This window comes from Molothrus ater, chromosome 3, assembly GCF_012460135.2.
Source record: "Molothrus ater isolate BHLD 08-10-18 breed brown headed cowbird chromosome 3, BPBGC_Mater_1.1, whole genome shotgun sequence".
Taxonomy (NCBI): domain Eukaryota; kingdom Metazoa; phylum Chordata; class Aves; order Passeriformes; family Icteridae; genus Molothrus; species Molothrus ater.
The window spans coordinates 58,602,345-58,618,863 of record NC_050480.2 but is presented as its reverse complement, the minus strand read 5'-3'; the positions used below and the strand labels follow the sequence as shown (position 1 = coordinate 58,618,863).

The 16,519-nt window shown below is 39.3% G+C and overlaps 1 long non-coding RNA gene across 2 annotated transcripts in view; it reads left to right on the top strand.

Moving 5' to 3' along the window:
* LOC118700175 (uncharacterized) overlaps nucleotides 1-14,437 on the top strand; it is a 44,339-nt gene extending 29,902 nt beyond the window's left edge. For both annotated transcript variants that reach the window (XR_008508276.1, XR_004982200.2), the window contains one exon: nucleotides 13,325-14,437. This is a non-coding gene — a long non-coding RNA (uncharacterized LOC118700175). The remainder of the gene's footprint in view (nucleotides 1-13,324) is intronic.
* Nucleotides 14,438-16,519: the final 2,082 nt, after the last annotated feature.

The following is a 16,519-nucleotide window of genomic DNA, read 5'->3' as shown; positions in this document are numbered from 1 at the left end:
CTCAAAACTAGCCATACTAACCCTTGATTTCCATTTTGCTTTTCTTAAGCAGTTATGTCATTTTTTCTTATATCATATTAAAATTAATGAACATTCAAGCACCATTTAAGTACACCACGTTGTACTTACTTTTTCACTTTTTTTGCCAGCACTCTAATAATGCAATGTTCACCTAGTAGAGACTTAGATCATTATATGCTAAAAAGTACATTTTTCAAAGGAGCAGAGGCATTTGCTTCAGTTTCCTAGGCAAATTCTCACACAAGTAATTACATTCTGCCTACTGCATTCCTCTGCCACTTCAATTGGATATGGTGTTCCTCCTTAGTTTTTTCCCTACACTTTTGCATAGCATTATCGACTACTGTTAAATATTTGCTGTCCACCATCCCAGCAGTGACTTCGTATATGAAGGCAGTGATTGAAGTAAGACACCAGATAAATAAAATTAGGAGCATATTCTCATGGAATTTACCATCCAAAATACTTGGTAATCCAAATCTTCCAGATGAAGGTGTTCTTAACCCTGACTAGGAAGTACAATAACTTATGACATTAATCAGCAACATAATTAGCTGATTAATGTCATAAGCTGGTTGCTTTGAAACGAGGAATATTTTATGGTGACTTTGGTACAGCAATATAGGAGGGTCCCTGTGGGCCATGTGTACTGGTACCTCAAACTGTGACCACTGTTTTACAACAGAAGTTACATTGGTGAGTGAATTGCAGCGTGTTTGCTGTAAGCAGAGGAAGAGAATGATCAGCACTATCCAACCCACAGGCAAAATCTGGAGAAGGAGAGGTGAGCACTCCTTTCTTGGTATGCTCACAGTAGCTATGAGGTCAGGTATGAATTGAAACAGCCTGAGACATGTTCACTAGATAATTCCAGGAAACTTTCCACTACTTCTTCATAATCAGAGCATTCCAGAGCTCCCTGACAGAAGTAAGTCTTTTTTCCCCTCACATTTCAGCACATTTATTCAGTAGTGGCAGAGCTGGGACATGTGAGGCTAGTATTAGAATACTAACTTTAGCTTTTCTTTGATCCCCCCATGTTACAGAAAAAAATATCCCTTAATTTGCATGCTCCTTTTCCTTGCAACTCTTGGCCTTTAACACATTCAGTGTACTGAACCAAAACCACTGCTACTTGCTTCCCCTGAAATTATATCAGTTTATTTGATTTCACCCTGGACATACTCTATATGTCACTGGGAGGGATACCAGACCCAGTGATCACATAGATCTTCTTGGGTCAAGGCTGGGACTGTGCTGCACTCCAGGCTCACCTGCTGGCTGGCTGCACAGGGGCTGAGGTCAGGGTGGACTGGGGAAAGCCACCCTCCATAACCTGAAGAGACAAAACTTGGTGACCAAGCCACACCAAAGCCTTTGAGAAGGAGGAGAGTTTTTGTGGGAAGAGAAGGAAAGCAAGGCGAGGCAAGGCAAGAATAATTTCTTCTGGGAGCTGTCATTACGGAGGAACTGCTAAATATGTCAAGAATTTACAAGTTCAGATGCAGGAAATTCAGCTGACCAAATCTAAATGTGACCTGGTATGGCTACTGGAAAACTAAAATAATGAAGTATCTGACCTTATTCTGTGTGTTTCCTATAGTGGAATTTTCTTTGATAACTCTGAAATGCAGTGGTGTGTTGTCATTTGGTTGAGCAGTAATAGCACAAGTGGGAAGCAGTGTAAAAGCTTGCATTGAGTTGAGAACTGTAGCCTCTGATCCTGTCTTTATTCCCCTATCAGTCTTCAGGTTTGTTCAGTATCTGGCTTGTTTTGATTGATATGTAATGCCATTATGCTCCCGGATTTATGTTTCATTGATGTAAGTGGTTATTGTTAGTCCATGCCAGGAAAGAAAGAGTGGCAGCCATTGGCCTGCACTTCCATAACAGAGTCAGCCAAAGGAGGGAGGTGAGGGTTCCTCTGGGGTAGAGGAAGGAAGGAACTCTAAGTCTGGACCATCCATCCTTTGAAAGGAAACAGAATTCTAATTTAATTGCCTCTAAATCCTAAAGTCTTCTTGTTACCAGCCAACAGATGGTGGATGCTCACAGATCCTCCAGCCCTCCTGGTCGTTTTCCTTCCTTTTTTTCATTTTTCCTGAAGGAGATGCCAGAATTTATGTCACCTTAATACAGTAAGAACTTCAGAAATAAACTCAAGCAACAGTTTTTGAACACAGAACTGTAAGACAGCATGTTTTTGTGAAGTGTATGTTGAGTTCAGAATTGTTTATGACTTAGTTTACTTAATCTATTCAATTTGCATATATATTCTGCTACTTTGAACTGTGCAAAGCAAATATCCTGCTTCTTGGAACATTTTGGCATACTTAGATCATAAGGAAAAACAAGGAAAAGATATCATGAAGAAATATTTTTTTGTTTTTTTGCAATGCACAACTTTACACAGCAAACATTTAAGTGTGTAAAGCTTAGAAGCTTGCTGAACTTCCTCTGCATGTTCCCAGTGTTTTAACGTTCCTTTTAAGATGTTTGCCTTAATGGATTTCACAGATGTATTGCTTTATAATTATCTCATGTATCATATATCAAATGTCTTTTGAAATGTCCCATAATTACCATTGTCTCTAGCTTGACAAACACCAGAAAAGCGATACTATTTGTTTCATGACAGAAGGTTGTTTTGATCAAGAAACCAAGGACAGATCTAATTTTTTGTTGTTGTTTTACGATTTAGTGCTCCTGAAAAGAACATTCACTCTTTTGGGCACCGAAGTGTGCATATTTTTTTATCCTTTTTAATGCCTATTTTTTCCTGGTGGACTTACCCTGTTCTTTGTTTCATGGTATTTTTGCATACATAGAGACAGAGACTGGTAATCTTTCATAAAATTTGAAATCTAGCAGGAGCAGAGTGTTCTGCACTCTGCAAGTTTTTTTTGTTTCCTTCCTGGAGGAAACCTCTAACAGTGAGGTATTTAAACCTTTTCCACATCCCTAAGGCTGTGCATCCCGTAGGCACTGCCCATTGCAACAAACCGGAAGATTTGTCATTCTCCTGATGTTGCACTAGGAGTGGAAATGTTAACAAAGGTGTGTTTAGAACAGAAGAACATAGTATAAGTCTGTAAAACCCCATTCCTACAAGGCAACAGTGATGGTGTGATGAGCATTGTGATTATCAGAAACAAGCACAAAGCTGCTCCCCCAGTGACACCAGCACGAGCCCAAAGTGATAGCAGTAGCTGGTCAGCAGGCATGAAGCTTGTGCCGCAGCAGCTATGGGTGAGGATACTGAGTTGTTGAGTGCTGGGAGCATCCATGGCTCAGTTGCAGCTGTCAGACCTCATGAGGGGAAATAGGAAAGTTGGAAAGCGAGAGGAGATGCTGAGGAGGACCTCCAGGGATGGCTGGTTAACCTCACTAGGCCTCTACCACATTCTTCACCTTCTGACAGTGCTACAACATGAGGGAAATAAAAATTTTGCTGCTTTACTACCAAAGATTGAGAATCACTGGATTGGAGCTCAAGAGGGGAAAGAAAGTATCTTAAAAAGTGAAATCTGTAAATATTTTTCCTGTCAGTATAACATTTCTTCTTTAGAGAGAGAAAAGTCAAACCCACAGGTTTCAGGAGTAAGAGAAAAGGCCACTCAGATTTCCAGGTCAGGCTTGGGTCTCCTGTTCTGCATGTTCTCTCTGCTTGGTCTCCAGCTCCCCTGTTGGGAACCAGGAAGGGCAGAGCATGGCCAACAGGCCAGGTTCTTCTGATCACAGCTGTCCCTCTGTGTGCTTGCCTGGTGTGTGGCCCTTGCTAATGCTGGCTAAAATGTTCTGCTTGTTTTTATAGAATTGTCAAATAGTTTGGGTTGGAAGGGACCTTTAAAGGTTGTCTAGTTTCAACCCCACTGCCATAAGCAGAGACAATTTCAGCTAGATTATGTTGCTCAGAGCCCCATCCAGTCTGGCCTTGAATGTTTCCAGGGATGGGGCAACCACCACGTCACCGGGAAGTCTGTGTGTTCCAGTGTTTTACCACCCTCATCATAAGAGAATTTCTTCCCTATATCTACTCTGCATTCACCCTCTTTTAATTTGAAATCATTACCCATTGTCCTATCGCCACAGGCCTACCAAAAATCTGTCCCCACGTTTCTTGTGTACACCCTTTAGGTACTGGAAAGCTGCAACAATGTTTCCTCAGAGTCTTCTCTTCCCCAGGCCGAACAGCCCCAACTCTCTTCACAGGAGAGGTACTCCAGCCCTCTGATCATCTTTATGGTCTTCCTCTGGGCTTGGCTCAAGGTATTTCCTGTGCTGAACACTTCAGAGCTGGATGCAGTACTCCAGGTAGAGTCTCATCAGAATGGAGCAGAGGGCCAGAGTCACCTCTCTTGACCTGCTGGCCATGCTCACATTTTAAATTTTTTTTAGCAATGAGCACTTCCCCTTTGTGCAAATAGGGACCACACGGATAGTTTGGTCATTCTTCTGGTTTTAGTAGGGTTCTTCAGGGGTTTGGACCATGCATATGCTTTACCACAAGATTTATAAGGGCTCCTGTTTCACTGTCATCTCTTGGGTGCATGTGAATGTTTCAGGGGCAGGCATCTGTCTGTCTGTGTGCACACCTGGCTAACTGGGTGCAGCTATATGGCCATCAACTGAGGTCTGCAACACTGCCCTTGCATTTGGCTCAGCTTTCAAGAGCTTATTTGACTGCTGAGTGCCCTGGCATGGTGGATACAAGGCCAACCCACTCAGGGAGGGTTACATGGGAAGTGCCAAGCACCATTACCACATGGATTTTCTCAAGGCAAGAGAGATCTTCTCCTGGCCCAACAAACCTCCTACAGGCTTTTACCCCAATCTCATTGTACAAAGTTGCTCTTGTATGGCAGTTCAAGACCATAGTCCCCTTGCTGTTGTCTGAGCTTTTCAGTCCACACGAGCCACGAGTTTCCTTCTGATCCCCTTTGACAGACATGTAGAGACATATCTTGTAGTGGATCCCTTTTCCCAAGAGGTTGTTCTCCTAAATACGCCACATTACAATCTAAAAATCCAGATGGGCCAAGATTTTCTCAGACGTACTGACTATCAGATCTAAGAAAGTGAATTGACTTGATAATGGAATGAAAATCTTGTTGTATTTTTAAAAAATCAGTTTACAAAATGGAGACCGTTGAGCAGGGAGGGAGGGGAGAATTAAGTTTAGAACTTAATTCCTCCACACTCAACAGGCTCATTTACAGGAAGAATACAACAAATCTCTTGTTTTTGCAGCACAAGGCCTTTATACAGGTAAACATGTTGAGAATGCTGCCTGTAGTGTTTGCCCAGCTAGACCATAAAGAATTCCTGGTAGCAGAAGGGATCTAGTGCCATTGCCCTGCCCCGGCAGCCTCTACTTTCCTCCTGCCTCTATCTGCCCTACTGCCAGGGAGGGAAACTGCCAGAGTCGTCCTATTCCTCTGAAACTCTCCAGCAGGTTTATTCTGAGTACAGACAGAGTGGTCTTCCATTTTGCAATTACAGAAACAAGAATATCCTGACAAGCTTTCTCACTTTCCTCCCTTCCCCACTGCCACCGCTTGGTATGACTGTAGGGAATATAAATGGAACAGGAAATTTGACCGCATCCAGGATCAATGTCATTAAAGACACATCTTATTTTAAAATCTAATTTTATATAACTGCTGTGTTATATAATATGCTTTTGTTTGTCGTCTTGATTTTTATCGAGGTAGTGTACATTCCCCTGGACCTTTTCATGAAGGAATGTTTATACCTGTGGGCAGGCACTAATGGCAGTGAAAGGCTTGCATTCATGGGAACAGCATTTAGCAATTCATGGTTGCCAAGGTAAGCAACAAAGGCATGCCCTCTGCCACTCCACTGCCTCTAAAAGAAACAGTCTCTAAGGTAACAGGCTAGCACCCCTTGAGGCCAAAAATCTTTAGCTTTTTAGACAGAAAAACACACTAAATAATACCAAGAAAAGCATTTTTTTTTGTCAAGGAATTTTTTTCTTCACAACAGAGAAGGGGCTCAAAGTGTTCTATTTTTGGTTCTGCACAGGAATTTAATTCAGCTGCTGCCCAGTCTTTGTGCACTCAACACCCCTTTGACAGTTTGGTTTCGGGGGCACATAGGACTAATGAGCCAAGGCATGACTGCAGTTGGAGACTGGCGCCTCCCAGGCCTGTGACTGTTGTTCAAGTGAATAGGCAATTTCTCTGATTAGCTTGGAATTTGCAGCATTATCCAGATGGTTATTTGGCATGAGCCCTTTTTCCAGGATCACAGTCAATTTGAGAGATTGAATCACCTGAAGAAAAGGTCTGCAGAGACAGCAGTTGCTAGATGCTGCCTGTGATAGGATGGGAGAATGGGCTTCTCCTCGACTTCATCTTGCTCTGCAGCTGCTTGCCAACCTCTTTTATCTTACTGTAGCAATAGGGAAGATGTAGGTGAGTCATCACATTTTCCTAGTGACAGACATTAATTGGGAGAAGAAATAATTAATTGGGAGAAGAGTAAAAGGCTTCTTTTTAAAACTGAAGTCTAACAAAAAGTGAAATGCCAGATCACCTTTCTGCTTATGTTGGTGTGTCAGAGACTTGCTGCATGCTGAAGACAACTTGTTTTTGCAGGATATTCATATGACTCTAACATGGGTACAGTTTGCTGCATGTAGGGAAAAGAAAGAAAGCATTTTCTGGAATATTTTTCTTTCTAAATGACTCAAGTTATCGGAATTGCTTGACAATTGTAAAGCGGCAATTCATGGACTGTAACAGGATAATACAGGACCTGATGGGTGTAATATGTCTTTTTATACCTGATGCAGTTCCTGCAGTTCCTAGGGTCGTAACAAAGGTCTTAGAACTGTTCATGAAAGGAGAGATGTGTCCTAGAACCCTTTTGCAGCTTGTTCAACAGACTTGATGCTGATATTAATATGCTTTTACTCAGAACAGAGGCAGGTTGATAATCAGACCTAGCTGTATCTTCAGGTGTTCAACACATGCCTCACATTTCAGCCAGTCTCTGTGAATAAGCTTCGAGTTGTTGAGATAATTTACAGCAGTGCAAGGGAAAGATGATTTGCCTACTTTCTACTCAGTCTGACAGAAAGGTTGCTGCCCTCACTGCATTCAAAGAAAGGACACACAACGCTGACAATTCAGTTTGTTTACTTTCATTTCATGTTCTATCAAGTAATTATGGTATAACTGTAGACTTACTTATTATTTAAAGCAAAATAGCACAGAAAAGATTAAACAAGGAAGTGAATTGTGACATCATCCACCCCAGAAACACCAACAATGTGACAATTTGTTATTATGCAAAAGTTGCAAAGTTGAGGCCATGCCACTAAGTATCCAGACACTCTTTTTAAGTTCAGCACCTTGTCATGTTCACATTTTGATGCAGCCCACATTCACATGCTGTCATGCAACAGAGGTCCTGTTCCATTTGAGGCATAAATTGACTGGTGCTCACTAAAGAAGAAACAATTTGATATTTGTTTATTGCACATCTTTATTCACATCTCAGATGCAAAAAAGGAATTAAATGTCATCTAAGGTAGGATGGAGACATGTTGCCGTCTGAGCAATCTGTGCCTGTCTTCTGAGGAAGCAATATTTTAAGCTACAGCTTAGTATGCTTAGCACATGCCCACAGCACTGAGCTGGGCAGTCATAGCTACTTCCAGCTAGACCATGACCAAGTTGTGAAATGAGTTTGGTCAGGAAAACAAAGCACTGAATCTCTGTTTTCTTACACATTCCCAGGAATATCCCTATAGATTTGGCCGAAACATTTCAGAAACATTCATCTTGAGGAAGATATGCCATATGCAAAACTTCAATTTGACACAATTTTAACTAACAGAATATAAGATCTTGAAAGCTGGTATTTGAAACAACAGTAGTAATAGGGATGTGCATTAGACTTATCATGAACTAGCAAATAATAAGAGAGATTAATTTACAAAACCCAGTTTTTCAAAGTTCTGGCTTCAGTTTATTTCCTTGATCTTAATGTTGATAGTTTTGTTGACTTCACAAAGTAAGTTAACATAGGAACTGCATTCTCTGTCTATAATTATGAAGCATTATTTTATATCTAAACTATCATTATTAGCTGAACAATCTAAACCCTTTTCCATCCCCCTCCCCCCTGCCCAAAGAACCATTATGTTACTGTGAAAAGACAGAATCTTGGGAAAAATAAAGTAAAAATTGATTGCTCATACTTTGACAATATGGTTTATAAAGGTTGTTTTCCAACAACTATAAAATACTTGCATTTCCCTGGGAGAAAGATGAAAATATGTAACCACCATTTGCTTAACAGCTCTTAACTGTAGCTACAAAATAGATTTGTTTCATATGACCTAATTACCCTCACATTTGTCTCATATTTTTGATTTGTGCTTTAGCAGATCACAAGGCACAGTGTACACATGCATTTATATAGCATTCCTTTTCCAAAGGAATAACATGACATAACCTGACATCTTAGAGGCTGATCCAAAATTCAGCAAGCTCACGAGGAAGACTCCTAGCTAAGCTTCATTCCATCCCCCTTATACTCTGAGCAGATCTTTTACCCCTAATTTACTACTAATATTTCAGTAGCTGTTCTCAGAGTAGGTACAGGGACCTAGTTAATGAGATTCTTTTTCATATTCAGGTTTTATTCCACCATTTAACACAAAGTTGACCGACAATGAGATTTCAAATAATCAGTGTTTTGTACAGCAGATGGCTACTGGAGCTTTTAGAATACTCTTCCTATAATATTTAAATTGAACTAGTGCCCAAATATTTTTGTCCCAAAGGTGGGAACTTCCAGTTCACTTTCAGTTTAGTTTCACATGCAGGAGAGCCTAGCCTCTTATGCAGACCTTATCTAAATAAGTCAAATGTCTTGATACTTCAAGATTGGAGAGGAAGCTATTTGAATATAAGAATTCTAGGACAAGTTTCCAATATTTCTGGTCCCAGTTGCCACTATCACAGTTTTAGTTTTTATTTTGTAATATTGGCATTTATTTCCCTGTCTAACACATATCTGGAAGAGAGGAAGTCCAAAACATTTGTAAAAAAAGACCAACCTAACATTTTAGGAAGTGAGGCAAGCTTTAGGCAGTACTGACTCTAAGAATAAACAAAGACCTTTAATTTTGCTTCAACTACTTTTCCCTTCTTCACCTCAGCATTGGTCAGGAAATCTCAAGATATTGAAAGGCAGACCTCTTAGATGAACCAAGACACATATAATGATGCCTAATGGAATATGTATTAGCAAATGGAAAATAATGGTCAACTGTATTATCAAGGATAATTAATTTTATAGTAGTAGATACTCATGGGGAATGAGAGGAGCCCTTCTCTCTGACCAATGTATTTATGGATACACTGAGTTCTGTCTACAGAAGTGTTTCTCTGAAAATGCTCATATAGGCCATGCTTTTTTTTTCCTTCTATCTTAAAAATGTTTAATGCATTTATAGATAAAAATATCATTAAATATTGTTTTTCTTTCAATCCCATGGGCTATGAGTATGGTTGATAAGTAGAAGCTAGTATCTTATCCCTGCTCACTATTGCCTTCCCAACCACGAATAACTTACCTCATTGTTATAAATGATTGTCACCTTGTGGTGCTTTCCTGCTATTTGGGCTTCTAAAGATCTCCCTACTTCTCTATATTAATATCTTACTGCAACTAGGACTGGTTTAGAGGTGATGATACATGAGCCAGGAAGGGCTCCACCTTATTTTCAAACCAAGAAAGAACTCAATGACCTGACAGCTAAAACCACCTTTTGCTTTTAAACTGAGGAAAAGTGATGGGAAGTCACTGAGAGACAGTAAATGTGAGCTACTTTTAAATTCCAACCTAGCTTTAAATGGTGCTTTGACAACACAAAGAAAACTATTTATTTTGGGACTTACAGGACTTCTGCAGAGTTGGTGCAAATACAATGAAAATTGTAATGTTTACATAGTTTATAAATAAAACAGTAAAGAAACCCAAGTCCCACCAGGATCACAAGTCAAAAAGGAGTAGGAACAAACAAGATCATTAAAACATGGATTGGTTGATTTTTTTCCCTTATTAAACAATGAAGTCCTTGATATACTCATATATACATGCAAAACACAGAAAAAATGAAAATGTTTATCGAGTTCCATTTCCCAAAATACTACAAACAGGAAGCAGTCAAAGGTTTTACAGAAAGGAACTGGTTTCTTGGGTTCACAACTAGAGTTTCTTAAGAGACTGGGTTAGGTCCAAGAAAGGCACAAAACCACTCAGATAACATTTTCTAGAGATAAAATTAATCATAAAATACAGCCTTTTAGACAGAAACATAGTGTAAAACTACATGCAAGAAATTTTCCACATGAATATCTATGTATTCTTGCTCACTCACCCAAACCAGAAAATCTTCACTAAAAAATGTGACCTCATTATCATATATAGTAGAAAGGCGACTCTTGATAAATTGAAGTTGAAAAATATCAGCTTCAAGTGTTTGAGGATGCTGAGGGAATTACATATTTTGATTCTTAATTTTCCTCAAGATTATTTTTGACAGTTCACCCAACACTAATGGAGATGCTTCTAAATTCTTTGGATTCAATGCAAAAGACACTTTATTTTCCCCAGAATCTACTTCCTATAAAATGTAAATGTTTCCATTTCTAATCTTCAAAGTAAATTACAGCCGATGAAGGGGTAATGCAAAAAGTTTCATTAGGCTTGTCTCCAGAGACACAGGATTAACAAAATCTATTTTCCTTGTATACATCCTAATGTATTTATGGTAATAGTATAATTACTTTTTTTTTAATACACTGGTGAGGGAGTCACCAAATATACAGATAAAGCAAGATTTGAAAAGTGAAGATAATTTTAGTAGAATCAATAAGGTGTGATCTGGGATTTGAGAAAGCTGAAGTGAACGACCTGGAATGCTTAAATTGTTTACACTTCCCACAATGTTGGCAGGAAATAATAAAATGCATTAAAAAATTCCACATGATTTTCATTAAATACCAGTAGAACTCAGGCATTCCATTTCTGCCTAACTCGAAAAAGGAAATATAAACTGTATCTTTCTTTATATAGTATGCATAAGGCTGAAGAACACTTCCAGTCACTGAGAGCTATGCAGAATGAGAACATTCTTCTTTTTTTCCTGCTGGTATTATATATTCTGCTTGAAGGAAGGCCTTCTGGAAGGCTTTGGAAAGGTGTATTTTGTTTTTCAGTGGACCACTACTACTCAGGGCATTAGATAAGAGATGTAGATTCTGGAAGTGGCAGGCTGTGTGCCAAGAATCACAGATTAGACAGCATGTGTTTATGCATTGTTATATTTGCAGAGTTTCATAAAAATGGGTATAAAGGCACCATTTCTAAGGCTAGTACCAACAGAATAGAGAAGATGGTGAGACTTAGCTTGAAATATTTGGCCTAGGAAGTTTGCAGAGTGTTTACCAGTTTTTTTACATCCTTATCAGTAAGTTTTCTAATATCGGCATGGAAAACTCATGACCATTAACTAAAAATTTTGGTTCTCTACGCTTTATCAACAAATGCCTACTCCTGAGTATGTGTTTAGGCTTTACACCTGAGCTGCTGATAAGTGATTTCCAAAAGCCCTGTGTGACTGCCTTTTCCCACTTTCAGTGCAGTCAGGGAAAACTTAACTTCAAGTTTTAATACATCCTTCACAAGGCTGATTTAAGGAATGTCCAGAAACCTGGTTTTGGGCACTGTTTCTCTAAATAATTTTTTTCACAACCCACCAATAACTTCCTGATGAAGTGTGTACTTTGACACAGATCAAGACAATGTGGAAATCAATGGGACAGTTAGTACCAACTTTGCTGAGAATAGTCAGGCACTTGGAGTTTTGAAAGCATCAGGCCAAGAGTGGCAGAGGTAGCTGAAGACCTGTCAGAACATTGTTCCTGGACTTTCAACTCCCTCTCACCAGAGCAGGTACCTAGACTTGCTTGCAGAGTAATGACCAAGATTGGAATAACCTACTGGGATCAAACAAAAAATAAGGCAGGAGCTCATTGTCACATCAAATTCTGATCAGCTCTTTTTTTAAAGCTATGGAAAAAATGAAAAAGTTTTCATTTTTGTGTTGGTAAGGAGAATATTCTGAACCAGTCAACCTTTTGGAAACTTTCAGAAATCATGCAGAGTCCTTCAGCAGACAGGGATGTGCTCAGTTGTCATTTTCAAGACCACCTGTAGCTAATTAGGAAGAGGAGTTGAGAAGCTAGCTGTTGGTTAGAAATGCCAGAGGCTATGGATAGGTCTACACTGTAGTTCAGGTGCTAAGCCTGTTTTCATACTCTGACCTCTGTTCATTTTCTCCCATGGAAACCAGAGGTTTGAGCTGCCCTTTAGAAGAAATCAAGCTTTCCCTAAGATGAAATCCACTAATTATTTTGGGGATAATTTATTTTCAGAAAACACTAGTTCAGCTTGTTCAGCTCTATGCAGTTTTTCTATGTAATTCTAGCAAGGTCATTCTCTTGACTACCCCCTCACTAACTCATAACATGCTCCATGGTGCGCATTACTTACACATCAAGCTATAAAGACACCACTGCAGCAGGCTGAAATGTTCTGAAAGGTCACAACATAAAATAATTATGTCTTAGGCTGTGGGGGCTTCCTGTGGACTCCAGAGGAGACAGTAGGTGAGCATAACCCTGAGTAGTATGGATGTGAGCCACCCTGTGCCACCTGGTGTAGGATTGCTCCCTGAGGGGAAGTCTAGTAATATGGCTGTAGTTATTGCTACAGAGATAAAATTGAGAGTTCCTTAGCTAGGGAAGGAAGAGAGGAATTTTAAAGGATCCTCAGATGAATTAGTAAGATCTTAAGAGAAAAAATATTTACAATCTATTCAGACAATCAAAGAGATGATGAATGAAAAGCACACCAGTTGCAAAGAAGCTCATTCTACTTCTGCCAATTCTTCATTGTAATATGTCTCAACCAGGCCCCAAATAGAGATTTGCTCTACCATAATTCCTGCATTCACTTACCATTGAAATATATTTATTGCTGGTGGTTAGCAGCCAGCCTTTGAAATGGTGCACTAAGTGCCTCATTTTTATATTATTTAGTCAGAAAAAGTCATAATTTAACTTTGTTTTGCAAGTATTCTGACAGACCAAGGAAGGCTTTCTTTATTTTGCTGTCCAGCGGTTGGGTGAGTCCCTTGTAGAACATTTGGCATCTGAACACTTGAGTGTTAAATGCAGCATCTTTTCTCCTTGAGCAGGGTGATGCGCACTGAAGGCTCAGCCCTCCTTCCTTCCCATATCCCAGATCCTTGGAGAGAGAAGAGGCAGAACAGTTCCTCAAGCCAGCATGAGGCTTTGCTTCAGAGACACTGTAGAAAGGACTGTGGGAGAAATGAAGGACAATTATTCTTTCTATTGTTGAACCTTCTCTTCAGGAAAAGACATGTACCAGGGAGATGAAAGATCTTGAACTTTATGTGCGTCCAGCACGTATGCCACCATCTCGGATATGCCACCAATTATAGGAAGCAACCTATGTGAAAATGAAGAATGTGCTACAAATGCGATGGTCTTTTTCAAGAATTTCTGCTTCCCAGAGAAATTTGACAATCCTGCTTCAGCATCAGCTGGACTGTGGCAGGCAGTCTGGCCAGGAATACTGGCAGAAATGTGAAATCTCTTCAGTCCCATGCGTGGTCTTCTAGCAACCCATGTGGAGGCGATGTGGTATTTGCAGGTAATGGTGCTTGGCAACCTGTCTGCCCCAGTCACATAGTCTGGAAGGAAAGGGGATTGGTTTGGGCAGGTTTAGTGGGTGCACTCACTATTTTATTGACTTCTTTCTTAGCAATAGAGGTATAAGGAACTGAAGGATCTGTTGCAGATACAGAAGAAATCATGTGCATTTGCTCTAAACTTTAATTGGAGGCTATTAACATACAGCATTTGACCTGTATAAGAAGGGCAGTGCAAAAGAGAAGAATAGTTTTTTTGCATGCCTTCACTCCCAGGAGAGTACACAAGGGGAATCATGTCAGATTTCTTCTTGGTGCAATTGCTCTGCTTACTAGCTTGGAAAGTTTTTTTTTTGTTGTTGTTGTTGTTGTAATGGATAATATTGAAATGCTGAGACAGGAAAAAAAAAGACTAAAACTGTTCCATAGGCTGTTATAGTCTTATAAATTTAATTCCTAAAGTAAATAAAGTATTGTGTCTGGCAGTTCTCTTTAGCTGTGATAGACATTTATAATTTTGAGTACAATGGATATTGTTAGCCATCACTTTACCTCCACAAAGCCCCTCCATTTACTAGAAGTCTGGTTGGAATAATGACCCTAAATTAATGATAATAAAAAACAATTCTACAACCACTCCCCAGTTTTGTTTTAATTGTAGAAATCTTAGTTTAATATGCAAAATTTTATTATAAGATCTTACAGCACTTGTTCAGAAAGGCTTTTCTTCCTTTTTGAGCAACTAATTCCTTTGCAGAGTTCATGCATAAACACTTCTGTGTACTTCAAGATCTGCGAATGGGTTGTTTGTTTTTTTCACTACTACTACTACTATTAATTATTGTTATATTGTTTTATTTAATTTTATTTTTAGCTGCTCATGCTTCTACGTGTAAGTACTTCCAAAGTGAGTAAAGTTGCTGAGATGGGTATCTCATTCAGAGAAAGTAAGTAGACTCAAAATATGCATAGCTTGGTTCAATAATCATGGGACATTCTACATTGGCACAGCTTTCCTTGTGCCCTCTTCCTCACCTTTCTTCAACATATGCTGTGGCACATCCTGAAAGAGAAGTCTCCCACCACCACTCCCTTGATATTGATATAAAGGCAGCTTCACATCCACCCAGATTCTTCCCTTTCCTCAGTAACCATGAAAACACAACATCCATCTTTTCCTCTCTCTGACTGTGTCTTTGGACTTTGGGCCAGGGAAGAGTATGAGCTATAAATTGAAGTGAATTATACAGCTGGGTAAATAAAGTGGGATGAGAGGGAGAAAAAGGGAAATGTGTTTCCTATCACAGAGTTTAAAAAACAGACTTGGCACACAAGGGGAAAAAACAAAACAGGAAACAAGTTTCTACATATAAATTGGACTTTTTCACCCTCAAACTTTTTAGATAGCCCAGGAGTAATAAGTACGTGTGTTTCTTGGACCAGCAAAGCAAGCATTCCAACACTAAATGGCTTCCTGTTCAACACGTTCAAAGCCAGAGACTGTTTTTGGGGGTTGGTTAGAAATATGTGTGAAGTATGCACTTTTACTTCAGGCCAAATCAAATGTTTTCAATCTCCCTCCCATCCCCCTGCACCCCAAAAAAAGAAAAAGAAAAAAAGTCAAAAAAGGAAAATGTGACCCAAGTTTTCTCTTTCACTAAGGAAGTTCAATGATTAGCCTCCAGTTAATGTGCAAATATTCTCATTTCCCTGTAAAGTTACTTAAAAGGGAACTGGTCAATGTCATTCTACACTGGCATTTGATGCTGTTGAACTATAATGAGTAGGTGCATACAGGAGCTGAAGAACTTGGACCCATGCAAAGACAGGAAAACAGCAAATATTTTAGGGTGTGAAGTGTGTTACAGCATTTTCCCCCATTAGTGTCAAAGCTATAATTCACAAATTGTTGATCCATTTTCTTCTTCTACCACATCAGCCTCAAATATTATTTGGTACTACATTTTGTTTGCCCATAGATCTTTTGGGTTTTGTTTCCTTTTTTTTTTTTAGGTTTACAAGATTTGATTACATGGTCAAAAGTCAAAGTAAGACACATGGGAAAAAAACATGGAGAACCATATGCCATGGATGTGCCAATATGAGGGGGTTTTCTAGTTCCTCAGTGAAGCCACAGGGTACTTTTTGCAAAAGAAAAAACTAAAAAAAAACAAACCAAAACAAAAAACCAACACAAAAAACCAAGAAACCAGAAAAGTACACCTTTTCATTTTTCCTTACAGCTGGCAGGCAATAGGTATGTCTAACTAACCTAGACCTCAGTTTGTCCCTTTCTATAATTTCACTAATTACTGCTTCTAGCAACATATTTTCTGCCAACTCCAAGGAAACAGAAGCCATGTAAGTGGTAGCCAAGTATTTTCTTTTAGTATTTTTCTCATTCCAGTGTTTTTGAGCAAACTCAGGTTCTAAACACTGTTCTGTTTCAATATTTGAAGAATGCTATGTACTGAAGTACTCTCCAAGCTGGTATGTTGTTGTGAGGCATCAGTCTTGTCTGTTGCTCTCATCCCACCTCAAATGAACTGAGCTGCATACTTTGTTTTGGTTCTTTCCACCTGATTTTTATAAAAACCTAACCAGCCAAGAAAACAACTAATCCCCCTTTCTTTCCCCCACTGCTAGGTCCTTAAGAACATTTAGGATTGGGTTTTCACTTGACGAAAATAAGTCCTAGGCAGAGTCTCATGTCTCACC